Source organism: Cnephaeus nilssonii (genome assembly GCF_951640355.1).
Source record: "Cnephaeus nilssonii genome assembly, chromosome: 7".
NCBI classification, from domain to species: domain Eukaryota; kingdom Metazoa; phylum Chordata; class Mammalia; order Chiroptera; family Vespertilionidae; genus Cnephaeus; species Cnephaeus nilssonii.
Genome location: NC_137078.1, coordinates 62,936,529 through 62,956,384, shown reverse-complemented (window position 1 = coordinate 62,956,384; position 19,856 = coordinate 62,936,529). Strand labels below are relative to the sequence as shown.

The 19,856-nt window shown below is 46.6% G+C and overlaps 1 protein-coding gene across 1 annotated transcript in view; it reads left to right on the top strand.

Moving 5' to 3' along the window:
- Positions 1-19,856, top strand: part of LOC307103485 (uncharacterized protein) — a gene marked incomplete at its 3' end in the record, with an annotated part of 334,890 nt that overhangs the window by 112,992 nt on the left and 202,042 nt on the right. The window lies entirely within an intron of this gene.

The following is a 19,856-nucleotide window of genomic DNA, read 5'->3' as shown; positions in this document are numbered from 1 at the left end:
GATAGAGCATTCGCTGCTGACTGAAAGGTCCTGGGTTCGATTCTGGTCAAGGGTATGTACCTCGGTTGCAGTCTCGATCCCAGGCCTGGTTGGGGCATATGTGGGAGGCAACCAATCTATGTGTCTCTCTTACAGTGATGTTTCTGTCTCTCCCTCTTCATTCCTATCAGAAAATACTAAATTCAAATTAAAGAAAATAGTAAACCAAACAGAGAAGGGTATTTAAAATGATAAAGTATGCCATTCATAGTGATGCTATAAGAATTTTGAAAATCCATGCACCAAATTACACAGCAGCAATATTTAAAAAAGCAGAAATTAGATATGATATAAGAAGACATTAACTAAAATAAAATCATGGGATTAAAATTCAATTTATCAAGTGGATGAATAATAAATAAATGTAACATGTATCTGAACAAGTATAAAACAAATGTAATTGGTATATTTCAAATTCTTATGTTTTTTCAAATGCCCATTTTATACTCATAAAAATGTATCAAAAAGTCCAAAGCTCAAAACTCCCAAAATGTGGAAATACTTACGGTAATATCTTCTTACAAAGCCATAAAACTAGAAATTTATAATAATATTTAAAATAATTTAGAGATTTATGTACTTCAGTTAATAACTTTTAATTTAGACAGAATTTTTAAAATAGCATCAGTAAAAATATTATGTATTAAAGCCATGAGATCCTTAAAAGGCAGCTTCAGAGGAAAATCTATCCTTGATACTTACATCAACTAAAAAGTCCAGGAGCTAATGAACCAAACATATGTCTAAAATTTGAAAAAGAGGAGCCAACTACATTGTTGGAAAACAGAAAGAATAAATTAATAAAGAAAAAGTGAAAACAGTAAGTTAGAATATAGGAAAATCAGGACAAATAAATAAACATTTTTAAGACTTGTTCTTATTAATACAACAGGTGAACCACTGGGTCACTTGATCATTGTAAAAGGGGGAGGATGTCTAGAAAAGGCAATTCCTAAAGGTTAGAAACATGAGGGTAGAACCAAGAAGCATTAAATTAAAATAAATAAATGAAGCACTTCTTCACAAAGAAATTCTCTGAAAATCTGGATGAAATAGACAACTTGTAGGAAAATGCAACTTACCAAAACAGAGCCTAAAAGATATAGGAAGCTAAAGAGATTGATTTGTATAGGAGAAATAGAGAAAGTAGTCAATGATGTACTCCCTTCCCCCAGTTTTTTTAGGCTTCCTTTCACTAGGAAATTCTACAAACCCTTTAAAAGCAAATAATGACAGTACTACGTAACCTGTCAGGTCTAGAATAAATTGGGGAAAAAAATAAAAAACACATCAAGTTTTTTTCTTTTTTAAGAAGTGAGAATTCACTGATAAAATCTAACAAAGATTGCACAAAAGATGGTTAGTATTGATTAAAAAATCCTAAATAAAATATTAACAAACAGAATGGAGAAACACATTAACAGAATAACACACCATGATCAAGTTGGGTTTAATCCAATTCAAGGATGATTCAATATTATTTACTGTATTAGTATATATAAGAAGAAAACCCACATAATCATCACCATAGATACTGAAGAAGCATTTTACAAATTTCAACAGTTACTTTTTTATTTTTAGAAAGCCAATGAAATAAGGATATTTGAATATTCCACATGTGTTAAATGCCTGTCTCAATCCAAAAGCTAACAGTATGGTAAATGAAGAAATTCTAGTCCTGTGTTGACCAATATGATAATCACTATCCACAAGTAGCTATTTACATTTAAATTAATTAAAATTAATAAAATTCCACAGTCTTCATAGCCACATTTCAACAGTCCAAGAGCCTCATGTGGCTAGACTTTGTATTAGAGGTAGTATCACTAAAAAATGCTCACTCTCACAACTACACTATACTAGATGTGTTAGTGCAAAAAGAGTAATAAATAACATGAGATATAAATATTAGAAAGGAGAAGATAAAGCAATTGCATTTGGCAGATAGTATGGTTGTATATCTGGTAAAACTAACAGAATCAGCTAAAAGCCACCATAAATAAATATATTATTCAGTAAGGAAGTGGCATACAAAAATAATATATAGAAATCAATATTGTTATATATATAAATCACAAATAGTTAGAATGGCCAGATAACAGGAAAAAAATCCATTTACAATATTAATCAAATTATTAAATACCTAAATGTAGACTCTATAAAAAACAATCAGCTAAATATGAAGAAAACTAACTAAATAAATATGAAGAAAACTTAAAAACACTCCTGAATATCACAAAGCAAACTTAAATAAGAAAGTATATTGCATTTTTGTGTAAGAAGCTGCAATCTCATATATCAATTTTTATAAGCTTAATAAAAAGGCGAGACAAGTATTGGAGGGTGGTAACCTCTACGATAGTAACTTATAACAAAGCATCAAAGATTTAAACAACTTGATATTAGTGCTTGAGTTGGTATAGTCCAATAGAACAGAAGGAGTCCAACAATTGGCTCATACTTTATGATGATTAAATTTATGATGAAAGTTACATCTCATATCTCTGGGAAAAAGATTAATCATTAAATGGTATTGGGGGAAAAATGAGTAGTGTTCTAATTATTATTACTGCATAACAACCCCCCCCCCCCAAATTAATGGCTTCAAACTACATTTATAGTGTTCACAAATTCCGAGTGTGGGGATTTCTGGAAAGCCTCAGCTGGGCAGGTCTCATTTGGGGGGGGTGGGAGAGGGAGGCGGGGTGCCCATAAAATTGCAATCAGATGTTAGCAGAGGCAGTAGTTATGTGAAGGTCTGATTGGGACTGGAGAATCATTTCACGGTGGCTCTATGACATGACTGGGCCGTTGGTGTGGCTGCTTGCTGAAGTCTTTTAGTTCCTTCCACATAAAGGATCATGGGGGCTCATTTCCCTTAGAGTGAGCAATCTGGGAGGCCAAGGTGGAAGAGGCAATACCCTTAGTGATCAGCCTCAGAAGGCACAGGCTGTCACTATCACAATATTCTGTTGGTAAAGGCAGTTACGCAGGTCCACCAGTTTCACCTCTCTCTGAAGGATTGTCCATGTCACATTGTCAGAAGAAAATGTGGGATGGGATATATATTGGTATGACAATCTTTGGAAAACAAAAAATGCCATTGGTAGACATCTGGTTATGCAAGTTTTAAATATTAAAATAAATACAAATGTATTCTAATATACAAAATGAATTCATAACTATAGGAAGAAAATATAGGAAAGAAACTTTCTTTGCAATCTGAGAATTAATGTAAATTTAATTGAAATTCATTACAACTAATAAAATTAAAATTTTAATTCCTCAGTCTCAATGCCACATCTGAAGGGGCCGATAGCCACTGTGGCTGAGATTCAGAAGGTGAGGAATGAGTGGAAGGGGGCTGAGTGGGCCGAGCAGGGGGAAGAGCATGTGCAAAGCCGCCAGGAACGGAAAGAATGCCTAAATGGCTGGAGCTCTGAGGTCAAGGGGAAGAGCAGTGCAAAGTGGGGTGAGGAGGTAGAGCAAGCAGGATCACCAGGGCTCTGAGGAATTTGGAATGATGCGATCAGATTTAGGTATTAGCAGGATGGCTTTGACAGCTGAACAGGGAAATGAATGGGAGAAAGTGAAGGAGGCAGGAAACCAGGCCAAAGGTGTGGAGTAGAAAGATGGTGCCAGGCCTGTAGCCCTCTGCAGGAACCCTACCCGCAATGTCTGTGGGTCAGATCAACCTTTTAGAACTAGGTTCAGCTCCAGAGGGCACTTCCAGAAAGCCTACAGCAAACTCGAGATTCTTTTTTTTTTTCCATTTTAATTTCTTTATTGATTAAGGCATTACATATGTGTCCTCATCACCCCATTACCTTCCCAAACACCCCCCCCCACACACACACTCATGCCCTCACCCCCCTGGTATTCGTGTCCATTGGTTAGGCTTATATGCATGCATACAAGTCCTTTGGTTGATCTCTCCCCCTTACCCTCACCCTCCCCTACCTTCCCTCTGAGGTTTGACAGTCTGATCGATGCTTCCCTGTCTCTGGATCTGTTTTTGTTCATCAGTTTATGTTTTTCATTATTTCCCATAGATGAGTGAGATCATGTGATATTTATCTTTCTCTGACTGACTTGTTTCACTTAGCATAATGCTCTCCAGTTCCATCCATGCTGTGGCAAATGGTAGGAATTCCTTCTTTTTTACCGAAGCATAGTATTCCATTGTGTAGATGTACCACAGTTTTTAATCCACTCATCTGCTGATGGGCACTTAGGCTGTTTCCAAATCTTAGCTATGGTAAATTGTGCCGCTGTGAACATAGGGGTGCATATATCCTTTCTGATTGGTGTTTCTAACTTCTTGGGATATATTCCTAGAAGTGGGATCACTGGGTCAAATGGGAGTTCCATTTTTAGTTTTTGGAGGAAACTCCATACTGTTCTCCACAGTGGCTGCACCAGTCTGTATTCCCACCAGCAGTGCACGAGGGTTCCTTTTTCTCCGCATCCTCGAAAACTCGAGATTCTTAAACTGAGCCTGAGCACAAGGTCGGGAGGGAGTTCAAGGCCAAATGGAGGGTATGGTCCAAAGCCCCCTGGCTATTTATCTTGGAGACTCAGAAACCAGAAAGCATCCTAGCTGCCCTCACTCTGAATGAGGGAGCTGCTAGCTCAGAGACCGCACCATCCCTGGGGAAGCACACGGGTAGAGGCTGCAGGGGTCCGGGCTTTCCCGAGGAGTGAACAAGACTTATTTCTTTGGAAGAAGTGCAGACTCTTTCTCCCCTTCTTTTTATAAAGGCATCAATCATTTGAGTCACTTGAGAATAAAGCTGTTTTCAGCAAGAAGATTTCTGTGGGCTCCTGAGTAGGAGTTGGGACGGCTGCTGTGGGAACGGCAGAACATATGGTGGTCTGTTGTGAATGCGATCTGTTTTTTGTGTTGTTGTTAAACTGCCTCTCGTTAGCATTGGGCCTGTTATGTAAGAGCACGAGGGTCCATATGGTTTGTTGCATAAGAAGCCAAAGAGGAATGTGGTTTTCTGTTGCCCCGCAGCAAGTCCAATTGTGAGTTTGGAAAAACATGTGACCACAGTGTGACACTGGAGCAATGTAGTCAAGTTGTCCTGGATTTGAATATCAGTTCTACCACTGGTTAGCTGTGTGACCTTGAGCAAGTGACCTAACCTCTCTGAATTGTAAACTCAGAGACGTGATTTTCTTTCGTATGAGATGGAGGAAACAGTACCAATTTCAACAAACTACAAATTATTGACTATCCAAAATGTTCAGTCCTGCATGTTTTGTATATATTATTCTGTTTAAACATCATAGAACCCCCTGGAAGGAGCTATATGATCATGTTTCAGATGAGAAAACTGAGGAGTAAAGTGATGGAGTGGCTTCCTTCATCTAATAAGAAGCCGTGGAGCTAAGGTTCGCATATATGTTCTGCATAGAGGAGCCCTGGTGTTGACACTGACTATAGAGCCGGCAAAGTACTAGGCATGGGGAAGGTGCCTGATACATGGGACTCTAGACTGTAAGCTCCCTGAGGCAAGGCATTTGGGGGATTTTGTTCACTACTGAGGTTTGAGCACTGAAAATAGTGCCTGGTGCAGAGTAGGCATCCAATGATCAATTCTGACTAAGTGAATGGATTTCGTATTTATGGCATAGTTGTCAGCTCTGGAGGCAGACATGGGTGGGTTTGACTCTCAACTCTGCCATTCACTAGCTGTGATAACAGGCAAGTCATCTAGCCAGTTCATATTTTGGCACAATATTCTAGTCTGTGTATAGGGGTTAATGTTAATTCTTCAGTAACTGCCCCTTTATCTGTCTTCCAGGCACACAGACAAACTGTCTGTCCCAGGCTTATTCATCTGCCCTCCGCCCTGTTAAAACAGAGCAAAAGCCAGGACATGATGCTACAACAACAAACTCACCTGTGCTATCTGGAGCTCAGGCAAGAAATGCAACCATATGCCAAGATTAATATGTTATCTTTATCAGAGGGCTTTGCACTGGAGCAGGTGTGTTCTTGAAATGTGGTAATTTAACCCATGCGTAATTGCCTAGTGGTGGAAGTACAGCCAAACTAGAGGATATTCATTCCAAGAAGCGTTCTCAGGGAAAAGAAGATCATGGTCAATTAGTGATATCTGCATAGGGATGGAAGGGACTGTGGGGACTTGAACGCCATTCTGGACTAAATCAATCACCCCATATTTTATAATTGGGGAGACTGCAGCCCTGGAAGGAAAGTGACTTGCTTAAAATTAAATAACTAATAGTTATCAGAAGAAGCATTCGATCCCTGGTGGGTTTGATTCAGAGACCAGTGCTCTTGCCCTAATCTAACCCACAGGTTCAAGACAGACGTCTCCAAAAGAAAAGGAAAGGGAAACAGAGCCAACATTTATAAAGCAAGTACCCTGGGCTAGACACTCGGTGAAACTCTTTGTAAACATTTCCTTTTCTCCCCATTATCGCCCTATGGAGTGAGCTGCCGTACCCTCCCATTTCACAGATGAGGACAGAATCTCAGGGCCATGATGTAACTTACCTAATATCCCAGAGCTGGAGAGAAGCCTGACCTGTACCCCATGCCCACCAAGGATTCGAACCCACACTCTAGGGTTAGATAGTCGTCCACCCCACAGATTCAAGAGTTAAGCATCTCTGCTGTCCCACCTGCAGAACTAGCTATGAAGCTTTGGGCAAGAGACTTAGCCTCTCTGGGCCTTTGATTTTTCACCCTTAAGTAAAAACAATCATACATTCAAAAAAAAAATAAAAATGTTGTGGGGATTAAATAAGCTCAAGCATGTAAAAATGATGACTACAGAGTCTGGCCCACAGTAAGTGCTGATTCGCGTTAGTTACAGACACACCAATCCCGCACATGCAGCCTCCCTCCTGCCCCCTGAGAAGGCAGAGGGGCTGGGATGGCCACGCCGGGCCTGAGGGTGGGGGTGGGGGCTGCAGCCAGCCCTGGCCTTCCAGCACCTTCCGTCTTTGCACCGTGTTTGGCACCTGGCCCAGGATTGAGGAGTCCCCATTCCTCTCCTGTCAACTCAGCAGAACAAACTGTTTCGAGGGAAGGTGGTTCCCCTTGAGAAAATGTTCTCGCACACCCTGGAGCTCCGGCCCTGCACGTCGCAGCCATCTGCCCGACAGCGCCTGGCCACACCCAGCACACCCATTCTTTTTAAAGTCTGCATCCTGCTGAGTCACCGAGGGTAGTATGTGGTCTGAGCAGCTGGTGCCTTATAGCACAGCGCCCTTTGCCCCTGCGATGGCTTTTAATGAACTTCATCCCTCGGTGCCTCGGTTTCACATTCTTTAATAGCACGGGCTGGTGATGTCTGGTCAGTATTTGAAGGGAGGTTGGGAGAGACCCCTGGAGACACTGCTCCCCTCCCTCACTTCCCACGCCTTCTTCGGATGTTTGCACTTGGCCCTCTGTCTGCTTCACCCCCACTCAGCCCCCTGATAAGGTCACTACTGTAAGTCTAAGTGACAGGACCTCGGCAACAGCAAGAGCACCTTTCCTTGCTTGCTTCTGGCCGCTTCCTTCTCTTCATTTTCCTCCTCTCATTCCTTCTCACTCTCTTTTGGCGGGTCCTTCCCCTGTGCAGTCCTAAAATGCTGCAATTTCTTCAAGATTTAGATCCAACCTCCTTCCTCCTCACTCCACACGCCCTCAGGTGCTCTGACCCCTGGCCTCAGGCACAATCCCCGTGTTCAGGTCAAAGGCTCGGGCTCTGTCCTGGAACTGCCCCTTGCACACAGACCGTCTCTCCAGCTTCCCCCGGCCCTCTCCTCCTGCTGGCTGCCAGCTCCAGCAGACTCACAGGCCCCGAACTGCACTTGTATGCTCCTCATCCTCATCCCACCCCACCCCGTGATCCAGTCTCAGAGAATCGCACCGCCATTCATTCAGGACATGTGCAGTGAGCACCTTTCTTCTGGTGCCAGGTCCTGTTCTAGGTGTGAAGGGGACAGCAGGGAACAGAACCAAGTTCCTGTTGTCATGGCATTTACATTCCCTTTGCCAAGACGTCCCACAACCTGGGACTCCTCGCAGCTCTCTTCCTTGCCCTGCATGTGCCGTTGGACACCAAGTCCTGTCAGTTCTGTTTTGGAGATATCACTTGATTTGGTCCCCCCCATTCTGTTGCCATAGTTCAGGCAACTGCTTCTGACTTGGTCTGCCTGCCCCTAGTCTTGCTCCTCCGATCCTCGACACGCTGTGGCCGGAGCCATGTTGTGAAGCACAATGCTGGTTATGCTGCTCCTTTGCTCAATGCCTCCAGGCTCCCTTCTATGACCTCAAGGACGAGGTCCACTTGACGGTTAAATGTGAGTCAGTCCCCAGGGGTCACTGGAGAAAGAGAACCAACAGGAGACTAGGAATCTTTCTGTCTGTCTGTCTCTTTATCATCTATCTGTCTATCAGGAGACTTATTTAAAGAAATTGGCTCCTGTGATTTTGGGGTCTGGCTAAGCAAGTCCCAAAAGTGTAGGCAGCCCAGTGTGCCGGACGGTCTTTGGCAGGAGTGACACTGAGTCCCAGGCAGGATTCCTTCTGCCTTAGGGAAATCTCCACTTTGCTCTGAGGGCCTATCAAGGGATTGGACGCGGCCCATGCAGATAACTGAAGATAATCTCTACTTAAAGTCAACTGATTGTGACGTTCACCACATCTGCAGAATACCTTCACAGCCACACCGAGATTCGTGTCTGAATAGCTGGGAACTATGGTCTCGCCAAGTTGACACATAAAACCACCCATCACAACGTGATACTTTTGGACCTGGTCCATGCGCATCTCCCTCACCTCTTTTCTTCCCTCTCTTCCCCGCTCGCAGGCTCGGCTCTGTCACCCCTCGCTCTGTGCCAGCTGGCCTCCTGCCACCTGTCCTCGCATGAGTCTGGAATCTTCCCCACCCCTTTCCTAGAGAACTCCTGTTTGTCTTCTAAAACCACTCAGGTGCTGCCTACTCAGGAAGCCTTCCCTGCCCCCACCCCTGCCCAAGCCCAGCCCTGGGGACTAAGATCACCGCCTCTGAGTCTCAAACCCTCACTGTTCCCATGAGATAGAAACTGCCTGGTGGCCGCATGGTTGGCCCCACTAGCATGTGAACAGGTTTTGGACAAGAACTGAGTAACTGTCACTTCCTATCAAATCACCCTAAGTCCCCATATGGCACAAATCCCAATCAGGGATTATTTATTTACTTGTGTATAAGCCCTCTCCCATCTTAAAATATAAGCTCCATGGAAGTGGGAAATCATGCCTGTTCCCAGGACCTACCTGTGCCCAGCACATAGTAGATGCTTAATAAACATTTATTGAGGGAATCATAATAATAAAAGGCCAAGAGGTGTCACGACCAAAACAACCAAACGACTGGTCGCCCTGAGGTGGCATTGATCACCTCAGCCCGGGTCCCGGATGCCTGGCAGCGGCAGGAGCAAAGCAGCCCGGGTCCTGGTGGGTGCCCGGGTCCTGGGTGCCAGAGGGAAGCCGGTGCCAGCAGCCGGGGGAAGGAAGGCCTATTCTTGCACGAATCTTTGTGCATCAGGCCTCTAGTGCAGTGGTCGGCGAACTCATTAGTCAACAGAGCCAAATATCAACAGTACAACGATTGAAATTTCTTTTGAGAGCCAAATTTTTTATTTTAAAAAAATATATTTTATTGACTTTTTTACAGAGAGGAAGGGTGAGGGATAGAGAGTTAGAAACATCGATGAGAAAGAAACATCGATCAGCTGCCTCCTGCACACCTCCCACTGGGGATGTGCCTGCAACCAAGGTACATGCCCTTGACCGGAATCGAACCTGGGACTTTTCAGTCTGCAGGCAAACGCTCTATCCACTGAGCCAAACCAGTTAGGGCAAGAGAGCCAAATTTTTTTAAACTTAAACTTCTTCTAACGCCACTTCTTCAAAATAGACTCGCCCAGGCTGTGGTATTTTGTGGAAGAGCCACACTCAAGGGGCCAAAGAGCCGCATGTGGCTCGTGAGCCGCAGTTTGCCGACCACAGCTCTAGTGAATTAATATTTGTTTGAATGAGTTGAACAATAAATACTTCAGTGCTAGGCACTATTTTGGAGGCTGAAAATATAATTATCGACGAGAATGGAGCTTAACATTTTAAAGAGGGGAGACAGACAGCACTAAGTAAACATAAAGAATCAGGACAGGGAAAACAAAAATGTAATATGACTGAGTGACTACATGAAGGGATCAATAAATGAATGAATGGCTGGAAAATATATGTAAATATATCTCGCACTTACTGAAGGGGAAGCACCACAGTGGGAGAGGGGTGGGAAGTGGTGGATTTGGAGTAGGAATTAGAAAGGTCTGACTCTGTTCTTTGCTGGTGGTGGTGCACACACTTTGCTGGTGGTGTGTGTTCTTTGCTGGTGGTGTGTGTACCCCCAACCTTTACTGGGTAAATGACACCTGGCTCTTAGTACCTACGGTCCCACATTTGTGATGATGGGGTTATAACCACTTCTTTGTTTTTCTCACGGGTTATCATACATGAGAAGTCAAACAGTAAAGAACTTAGTAACTGTGAAATTCCGTACAAATAATAAGGGTCATTGTTGATATTGCAATTGTTGCAACCAGAGCACTTGAGTGCTGCAAGTTCATTGCATTGCTTAGTTGGAGAGAGGCAGAAAGGAATTTTGGCAGGAGACACACCTGGGTGTGTTTCAGTTCTGTTTCAGCCACTTAATGGTGAGCCATGTGACCTTGAACATGAATTATTTCACCTTTCTGGGCCTCAATTTCCTGGTCTGTGAAAATGGGGAGAACATTTATACCATGTTATAGACTGTTGCCAGGTTTAAACAAGACAATCCATGCCAAGTGCCTGGCGTAGGGTTAAGCCCCTACGAAGGGCTCAGCTAATATTAGCTATTAACAGTCATCCTGTCAATCACTGGTGGCTGCTCATAAATGGAGCCATTCATGGTGCAGTTTCTCAAGTCTCCCTTTTCTTCCAGGAAACTTCCCGAGTCTTTATGTACCAACACCGGTGATTATGCAAAGCTTCGTTCAAAACCACCGTCCGTGTTCACATCCAGAACATAAACAAACCGAGGACTTGCTTGCCCTCCCTCCCAACTTTCCAAAAGAATATCTTCTCAACATAGAGCAATGCGCTCTTCATTTCTGTGGAAAAGAAGTGCTCCTGGTTATATGGTCACATACCCCTGAAACGGTTACGTGTTTTCATGTACTGCATTTTAGAAGGCCCATAAAAGAGTTCTTGTCGAGAGAAAACACAGCTGGTGCCCAATTAGAGAGGTGATCAGGACTAATTGACCGGGAGAGCTCGTAATTAAGCCAGACCCCACGCTGCAGAGAGAGAGACTGCGGCTGGGGATGGAGGTGGCACCACTCGGTCACACAAAGGCCATGACTGAGAGAGGGGTGGATGGTTTATTCCCGGAGGCAGAGTTAGTCTTGTGGTGACCCCTGAATTGAAGGTTTCAAGGTTGGCTCTGCAAGGCTGACACCTGGCTCTGGCTCACTCCCTTCCATGGGAAGCCTCAGCTCTTGAACCTGTATTCAGGCATCAGCTCCTATCTTGTCTGTCATCACTGGCCCTGGGAAATTTCCAGAGGGCAAGGTGACCATCGTCTTCAGGAAGGCCTCCAGGATGGCCTGTCTGTACTTCTCTCCTCACAGACCTCTCGAGACAGCGGCTGTCTTCCTTACCCCTTCCCTCCCAAACATCGCACTCTCACCCCTCCCGGCCCATGGCTGCTGCTTCTGTCTCCTCTTCCCACTCTGCCCTCTACAACCCCACAACACTGCATTGCACTCAAGACACTCGGCTTAAAACCTGGCTGCTCTGTGTGCCTCTGTCTCAGACCATAAGTGGAACCTGTATTCCTCACTGTCTCGGTGGAGATGGTTTTTGCTTTTCCATAGCCCCCATGCCTCAGGGCCAAAAGGCAGGATCAAGTTTCTTCTTTTGCCTCCCAGTGCTACTGGAGCCATAATCCTCTGCTCTCTCTGCCAGGCATTTGGAAAGATATGCTTACCTACTACCTGCTACAGTGCCTATGTGTTTAACAAGGAAGTGTGGTCTTGGGACCCTCAGCCAGAGGATCACCTGGGAACTTCTTAGAAATGCAAATCGCAGCCCCCAGACTTCTAGGGGAGGGGCCAACACTGTGCTTTCACAAGCCCAGGTGACTCTGCTGCTTACGGTGTGGGAACCACGGGTGGGTGCAGCGTCTCAGAGTGCGGGCTTGAATACCAGCCCACCTGAGTTCAAATCCCACTTTGACGCACACTCGTGTGCTACCTCGGCCAAGTGACGTAACTCCTGCTGTGCTAGGCACTCTTCTTCCTCACCTGTAAATGGGAACTACAGTAATGCCTTTCTGTGGGGAATTGTGGGAGAACTGAAGTGACTGTACATCTAACGTGCTTAGAACAGTGTCTAGAATATCAGAAACTCTTGTGAACTGTGAACTGCTACTATTATTACCATTGAAAGGCAATTTTAATAGCCCCCTGGCCATGGGATGTTTGCACCCCCGATCCGCCTGGGTGTGGTCATCTGTGAGTTTTAAGTGCCTCTTGTACATTTGGTCTTTCTCCAGCTTCCCGTGGTGTAGAGGGCAGTGGGCTTCTACAGACACCTTTCTCTGAGGTCTTCCGTTTTATATTTGCATATTTGACTATTAAAAAAAGCACACTTTATTTCCAAAGCTCATCTCCTGGTAAAACATATAGCCCAGGAAGTTGCAAAATACTTAACTGGAGGCTGGTTATATCCTTCCTTGAACCCCCATTGTCCCCAAGGAATGAAAACATGGCTCCATCGGTCAGACCTTTGACCTCCCCAGTTCCATGGACCTTCACCTTGACTGCATGCCAGCCACCCCACTCAGAGCCACACCTGGCTCTTATCTCGGCTGGCTACTACTCCACCCATGAAATCTCAAACCACAGGGTCTCACTCTCCAGCCCTCCCCCTTATCTCTCCAGAGCTTTCACCAAGCTGGCCCTTGGACCTCCTCTGGAGTTCCAGGCTCTGGACCCCTCCCTCCTTTCTTTGCAGCCTCTCAGACCTCCTTGGATTCTCACTCTTGCCACACCTCTTCTGCCACATGGATGAGGGGACAAATAGCAAGAGCAAGAAATAAACATTTGTGTCTGTAAGCCACTTAAAAAAAATTTAAAAAATTTCTGCAGCATGACCTGGCTCTTCCTACTGAGGCACCTGCCCCCTCCGTGGGCGAGAAGATGAAAGGTCATGTGAGTAGAGCGCAGGCCCAGTGTCAGGCCATAATAATCACTCCAGAAATACTAGCTATTACTCTCACCACCAAAATTCACAGGGCCCACGGCACTGCCTTGTAATGTATCTACACATCCCCAATCAGATCACTCTCCTTCTGTACAATAGCGATTCCAAACTTTATCCATCATCTTCCCACCAAACCCTCAGTCTTCATAAAGAAGACAGAAGTGAGCAGGTGGAAACTTTCTCAGTAAGTTTTCTCCAAACCTACAAGTTTCAGTTTCCCTCCTGTTTTACAGGAAGTTGGGTTCTATCACCTGACCACAAGAATTGGAGGGCAGAAGTATCAGTGACTTCTAAGACTGGGAAAAGCTGAGCATTCATTCATTCCTCCATCCATTCGTCCATTATAAATACCAAGTAGGAGGGGGTGGGGGCTTGGAGAAATGTGATTTGAAGATGAAGAAATGTGATTTGAATTGAGACCTAAAGGGATAGCCAGGCTAGACCTGTTTTTCTTTCCCAGATCGGCACTCTCTGTGCTCTCTCTTGCCTACCTACCCAAGTACATCCGGTGGCCGAAGGGAGGAAGTGGGAGGACTGGCCTGGCGCTCACAAACCAGGCCTACCTGCCCCTCCCCTGGGCAAATGGAGGAACGAAAGAGAAGGTCGGTGAGGGATCTGTAAGGAAAGCCTGAGGAAGGGACTGCCCTTGTCGAAGCCCCAGCCATTCTCCTGGGCTACGTGAGCAGCTGACACACAAAGAAAGAACTGCACTCTTCTCCCACCTCCAGGCAGGATTCCCTGGAACCCCAGACAGGCAGGCAGGCAGGCAGGCAGGCAGACAGACAGACAGACAGACAGACAGACGGTGCTGTTTCTCCTCCTGATACAGCATCCTTGGCAGCTGCCGCTGACTCAGCCTCCGCACCCTCCCAGTGGGTGAGGTAGACAATCAGCCCAGTCCGCAGGGTGGACGTGGTAGGTGGCACCCGGAGTAAAGTCGCAGGCATCTGCAGACACAGAGAACTTTGATTCCCCCCCCCCCCGGCCCCCCAACTCAGGGACATTTGCAGCTCTCCCTCCTTTACCTGTCACTCAGTGCACCATCTGGTTCCAAACTCAAACAGCCATCGGCCCTCTCCCTGGGCAACTGGGATGGGAAGTCCTTGGTGGTGCAGCACGTCCCAGCTGAGAGAGCCTTCGGGACTAGCTGTCACTCCCCTGGAGGATGAAAGGACCGTCCATCCATTCCAGGAAGACCCAGGGTCCTGGCGGCAGGGTCCAAAGAGCTGGCAACTCATATCCAGGGCAACTTGCTTGTTAAGGACAACAGGTCTTGGGCCGCCATGCTTAGGTGAAATACAATGTTTTAGCGTGTAATATTAAAGTGTTTGCTTTTATACCCATGCAGTTGTAAAGTATGATTATACACATACGTAGATGCATATTCACATTTACATTTACATTAAGCCACTGCGGCCCTCCCTACTCACATCACCTCTGGCTCTGTTTCCTCCTCCATCCAGCAAGGGTCACAGTACCACCCACACCCCGCCCCTCCGCAGGGCCTCCGTGCCCCCTGAACTCTCTCAGGGATCCGACCACTTCCACATTTACCAAGGGGGGAGGCTCCTGTGTGCACCCCACATGGCATCCACATACCCTGGTGTTGCATTGAGGCGTTTCACTGTTCTCCACTGTGAGCTGCCACCATGTTCCCCGTCCATCTCCTGTCCACCGCTCTCCAGCTGAAAACACCTTGTCTGGTGCTGTTTCTGGAGCAAGGTGAGCCCTGACTTCCAACACACTAAGGGCTCTGTGCTTCAAAAGCACCCCTCTTCTCTGCCTGATGGTCCCTGCTCACACACCCCTACATGCTCTTACCAGCTGGGCAGTACCAATCCTTCTGACTATGGCTTTTTAATCTTGTCTCTGCCCTCTAATCGCTGAAAACCCCAGACCCTGGCCCTGCTCCCTCAGTCCCTGGGCATCCATTCTCTCGCCTCTGGCCCCCCAGACACTCCAAGAAGCCAATGCCCTCCTTCCCAGCCCAGAGAAGCTTCCGGTTTCCCAGGAGACATGCGTTAAACGGAAATATCTTTTCCCTTGGATCTTTATGAATTATTGGTCAGCCTTTCCCCATTCCCCATGACCCCACGTTCATTCTCCTTGGCCTCTGCAAGGTCTCATGAGCCCATGCCTCACCTGCAGTGCCCGTGTTAGCTCAGGTCCTTTCATCCTTCTCCAGACCTCAGCATCCCCTCACCAGCCCATCTCTCTCTCCAATCTACCTGACACCCTGTGGCCATCATGTCTTTTAAAAAATACAGATCTGATCCCGTCTTTGCTCTGTAAGATCTTCCTGTGGCTCCCCATTTCCCTCAGGCCCCTTAGCCGGGCGCACAAGACCCTGCCTCCCCCTCGACTGGAACCCGCCCACACGATCATCACTAATTTCTTATTTGAAATCCCCAGAGTGAGTCACGCTTTCTCATGCCCCCATGACTGTGCACATGATGCTCTCCTGCCTGGAATGCCCTTCCCAGATCTCTTAGAAGATACCTCCTGACAAGTTGAGACTTGTGTAGCCTCACCTCCTCCAGGAAGCCTTCCGTGCTGGCCCCTCCAAAGGCCGAGTTAAGGGCTTCTCTTAAGCGCCTCACCCCCATCTCCCAGAGCTCCTCTGCCCAGCATCTACTTGTGTCTATGCCGCTGGGCTCAGATTGAGACCCTTTTGAAACAGGGGCCACATCTGACTCACCTCTGTCACCAGCCTCTGACATTGGACCTCTTTGGGATCCAGAAAGCACACAGTAGGTATTTTTAATAGAACCTGTAGACAAATGATGATTGGGCCAGGATGCACTGAACTGTTCGCTTGTCTGGCATTGGTGGCCTGATTGAAACACGGCTGGGCACAGGCACATCCTAAGCAGGCAGAGAGCAAGTGTCCGGGTTAGAATAGGATGCTGTCGGCTCCGGAAGCATGAAAGGCGGACTGATGGATTGATTACCTGTGAGCATGGAGCTCCTGAGAGGAGACTTACATTCCCATGAAGAGAAGGCAGACGAGTGTACTTAGAAACCGAAGCATACTGAATTAAACACTGAGACCTTCATTTCAGCAAAAAGAATAAGTTGTACAGGGGCAGAAATTTAATCACAGTGTGATATGGTTCAGCCATGATCGACAGGGTCATAATACCATAAACACTAACTCTGACCCCAGCTTCTGTTGTAACTGGACTGGGAAGTGGGGACAAGGTGAAGCGACAAGGGAAGGGAGCTGGACCCTTCTCTTCGTCCCAGCAAGCCAACAGGGCGTGTCTCAAACTGGAACTGGAGAAGTAGATGTGGGGACATATTTAGGTTTTGGAGTTAAATATTCGACGAAGTCATGGTCAGTGGCTGCCTGTGGGCAGTGAGAGTTGGGGGAGAGGGGAATGGGACTGGGGAATGGGCCTTATAGACCTGTCTGAAGTTTTGAACTATGTACATGATGTTGGTAAAACACATATAATTTTTAAAATAGTGCCTGTGGTGTGAAGGCAAGGGTCTGTCACGAGGCAGGCGTCCCTGTCCAATCTGTCTGACTAATGTCCCTGAGACAGCACCTTGGGCAGTTCCTCTGGGCCCTCCCGACCCTGGAACCAGACTGGGTGGGGCCACCTCCCTGTCCCCTCCTGACCTGACCCCACCCTCCGGCACATACCCTTTGCTCCCACAGACTGGTCTCCTCCCATTCCTCCTGCAGACACAGCACCTCCCACCTCCTGTGTTTTGCTCAGGCTGTGCCCTCTGTGGCCACGTTAACACCTCTCCTCCCCCTGCCTTCTCAGTTCTTCCCTCCAACACCAAGGCCATTTGGGGCAACTGTGCTTGCTCTTCCCAGGCGCACTCGGCAGACCTCTGAGGGAGCTTTTGTATACAGCGCCTGCTTTCTTGTGGGCCTTTCCATCATCCCTGCCCTCTAGATTTGAGTAAGAAGGTTCCAGGCCCATCTCCACTATCCATAGTCAAGGGACTCCTCTGAGTCTGTTTCTTCATCGGGAAAATTGAGATCTTCAAGCTTGCTTGCCAGGATGTTTGTGAGAGACTGAAGCTGCCCTCTGACTTCTAGCCCCTTCTTCCCCAGGCTTGTCCGGCCTAACGTGGCAGCAGCTGCGGCAAAGCCAGCATTATCAATGCTTATAGTGTGCCAGCATTGCCCTAAGTCATGCAGCATCATATTTAATACCTACCATGGGGAACATTATGCCCATTTCACAGATGAGGAAACAGAGGCTCATCCAGGGTGTCTTATCCAGGGTAACTTGTCCAGGTAACTTATCCAGCGTGTCTTATCCAGGGCAACTTATCCAGGGTAATTGCAGGTGAATCCACATGTCATCCCCTACCTTAGATCAGAAGCAGTTCAAAGGCAAGGAGAATTGTACTCGTGTTCACAGAAGCAGTATTTGCAATAGACAGGTGGCGAGAGCAATGACAGATGAATAAATAAACATGAAGTGGTACACAGGCACTGGAATATTACCCAGCCTTAAAAGCAAGAGATTCTGAGCTATGCCACAACACAGATGGATCTTGAAGACATTATCTTCAGTGACAAGCCAATCACAAAAGGACAATATTGTCTGACAGCACTGATATGAGGTACTTTGAGTAGTCAAGTTCATAGAGACAGAAAGTATTATGGTGGTCACCAGCAGCCAGTGGGAGAGGGGGGAGAATGGAGTTTAATGGGTACAAAGTTTCAGTTTAGAAAAATGAAGAGGTTTTGGAGGTGGCTTGTGGTGATGGTAGCACATCAAAGTGAATGTACTTAATGCCACCAAACTGTACACTTAATAATGATTAAAATGTTAAATTTTATGTCATACAAGAGACCTGGTGCACAAAATTCATGCACAGGTAATGTCCCTAGGCCTGGTTGGTGATCAGGGCCGATCTGTGGGGCGACTGGCAGGACCACTGGGGGGGTCCCCGCTGGCACCCACCTTGGCTGTCCTGGGGCTTGCAGGCTGGGGGCAGCTCCTGCGTTGAGTGTCTGCCCCCTGGTGTTCGGTGTGCGTCATAGTGACTGGTTGTTCGGCTGTTAGGTCAATTTGCATATTAGGCTTTTATTATATAGGCTATTTTACCACAACAATTTTTAGAAATGTAGTTAGAGGCAGAGATTAGAATAGAGGTTCCCAGGGGCTGGGGGGAAGGGGAATTATTTTTTAAGGGGTACAGAGTTTTTTTGGAGATGATAAAAAGTTCTGGGTATAGATAGTGGTGATGGTCACATAATATTGAGAGTGTATTTAATGCCCCATGCATTAGAAACTTATGAATGGTTAAAATAATAAATATTATGTTATGAATATTTTGCCACACGCAGGAAAGCAGGGAGCCCTGGGGCCTCTTTGATTTCTCTGGACCCAGAGTCTCAAGCAGGGCCTGGCACACACTAGGTGCTCAAGAGCGTGTGTCGATTTGCATAAGCGTCTTTGGGAAGAGACCAGGAGCCTTCAGCTGGGAGAGAATGCACAGAATTGGAATCTGCCTGGAGTCAGTCCAGCTTCCTTCCAGCTTCCCGGGGACAGAAGTTCCATGGTGTGCGGAACCCCCAAGGGACAGACACTGCAACAGCATAGATAGGGATTCCTCGCTGGGCATTTTACAAACACATAATCGGAGCTAACGATCAGAGTGCTTGATCTATGCCAGGAACCGTTTTAAGAATTTTCATGCCTTACAAAAATACCTCTGAGATTCTTAGGAGTGTAATTCCCATTTTGTGGCTGAGAAAACTGAGACACAGAGAAGTTAAACGATTGCCAGAGGTCACACAGCCAAATCTCTGGGAAACTCAGCTTTTCCCTCGGGCAGCCTGGTTTGCTCAATGGTTTGTGCTCCTGCATTGTGCTGTGTTGTCCCTGAGCCCTGACCAGGAGGGCATGGAGAGTATCTTCAAGAGGAGTCGGGAGTGGGGCTTCAGAGGCAGGAGTGGGGCTCCATATTGGGTACCAGCCCAGGCCCGGGCATCACGCAGGCTGGGTTCAAGGCCTGGCTCAGCATTTGTTGATTGTGTGGTCCCAGACAAGCTACTCGGCCTCTCTAATCCTCTGGTTTCTCATCTGTAATGTGGCTATAGCAACAGTATCCACCTCACAGGGTTTGTGGGGATTAAATAAATTAGTAAGCCTACACTTCTTAGTGAGCATGGTGCCAGGGTTAGGCAGCGCCCACGAGGTGGGAGTTGGGATTGTGCTCACTGACTTCCTGGAAAGATCTTTGGCAATTTCGCTTCCTCTCTGAGCCTTGCTGATCTTAGTTATGAAACAGAATTACTGAAACTGCCCGGCCAGAGTGGCTCCGTTGGTTGAACTTCATCCTGTGCAAGGAAAGGTTTCCGGTATGATTCAAGGTCAGGGCACATGCCTGGGTTGCTGGTTCCATCCCAGTCAGGGCACTTATAGAAGGCAACAGATTGATGCCTCTCTGTCTCTCTCTGTTTCTCTCTCTCTCTCTCTCTCTCTCTCTCTCTCTCTCTCTCTCTCTTTTTCTCTCTCTTCTC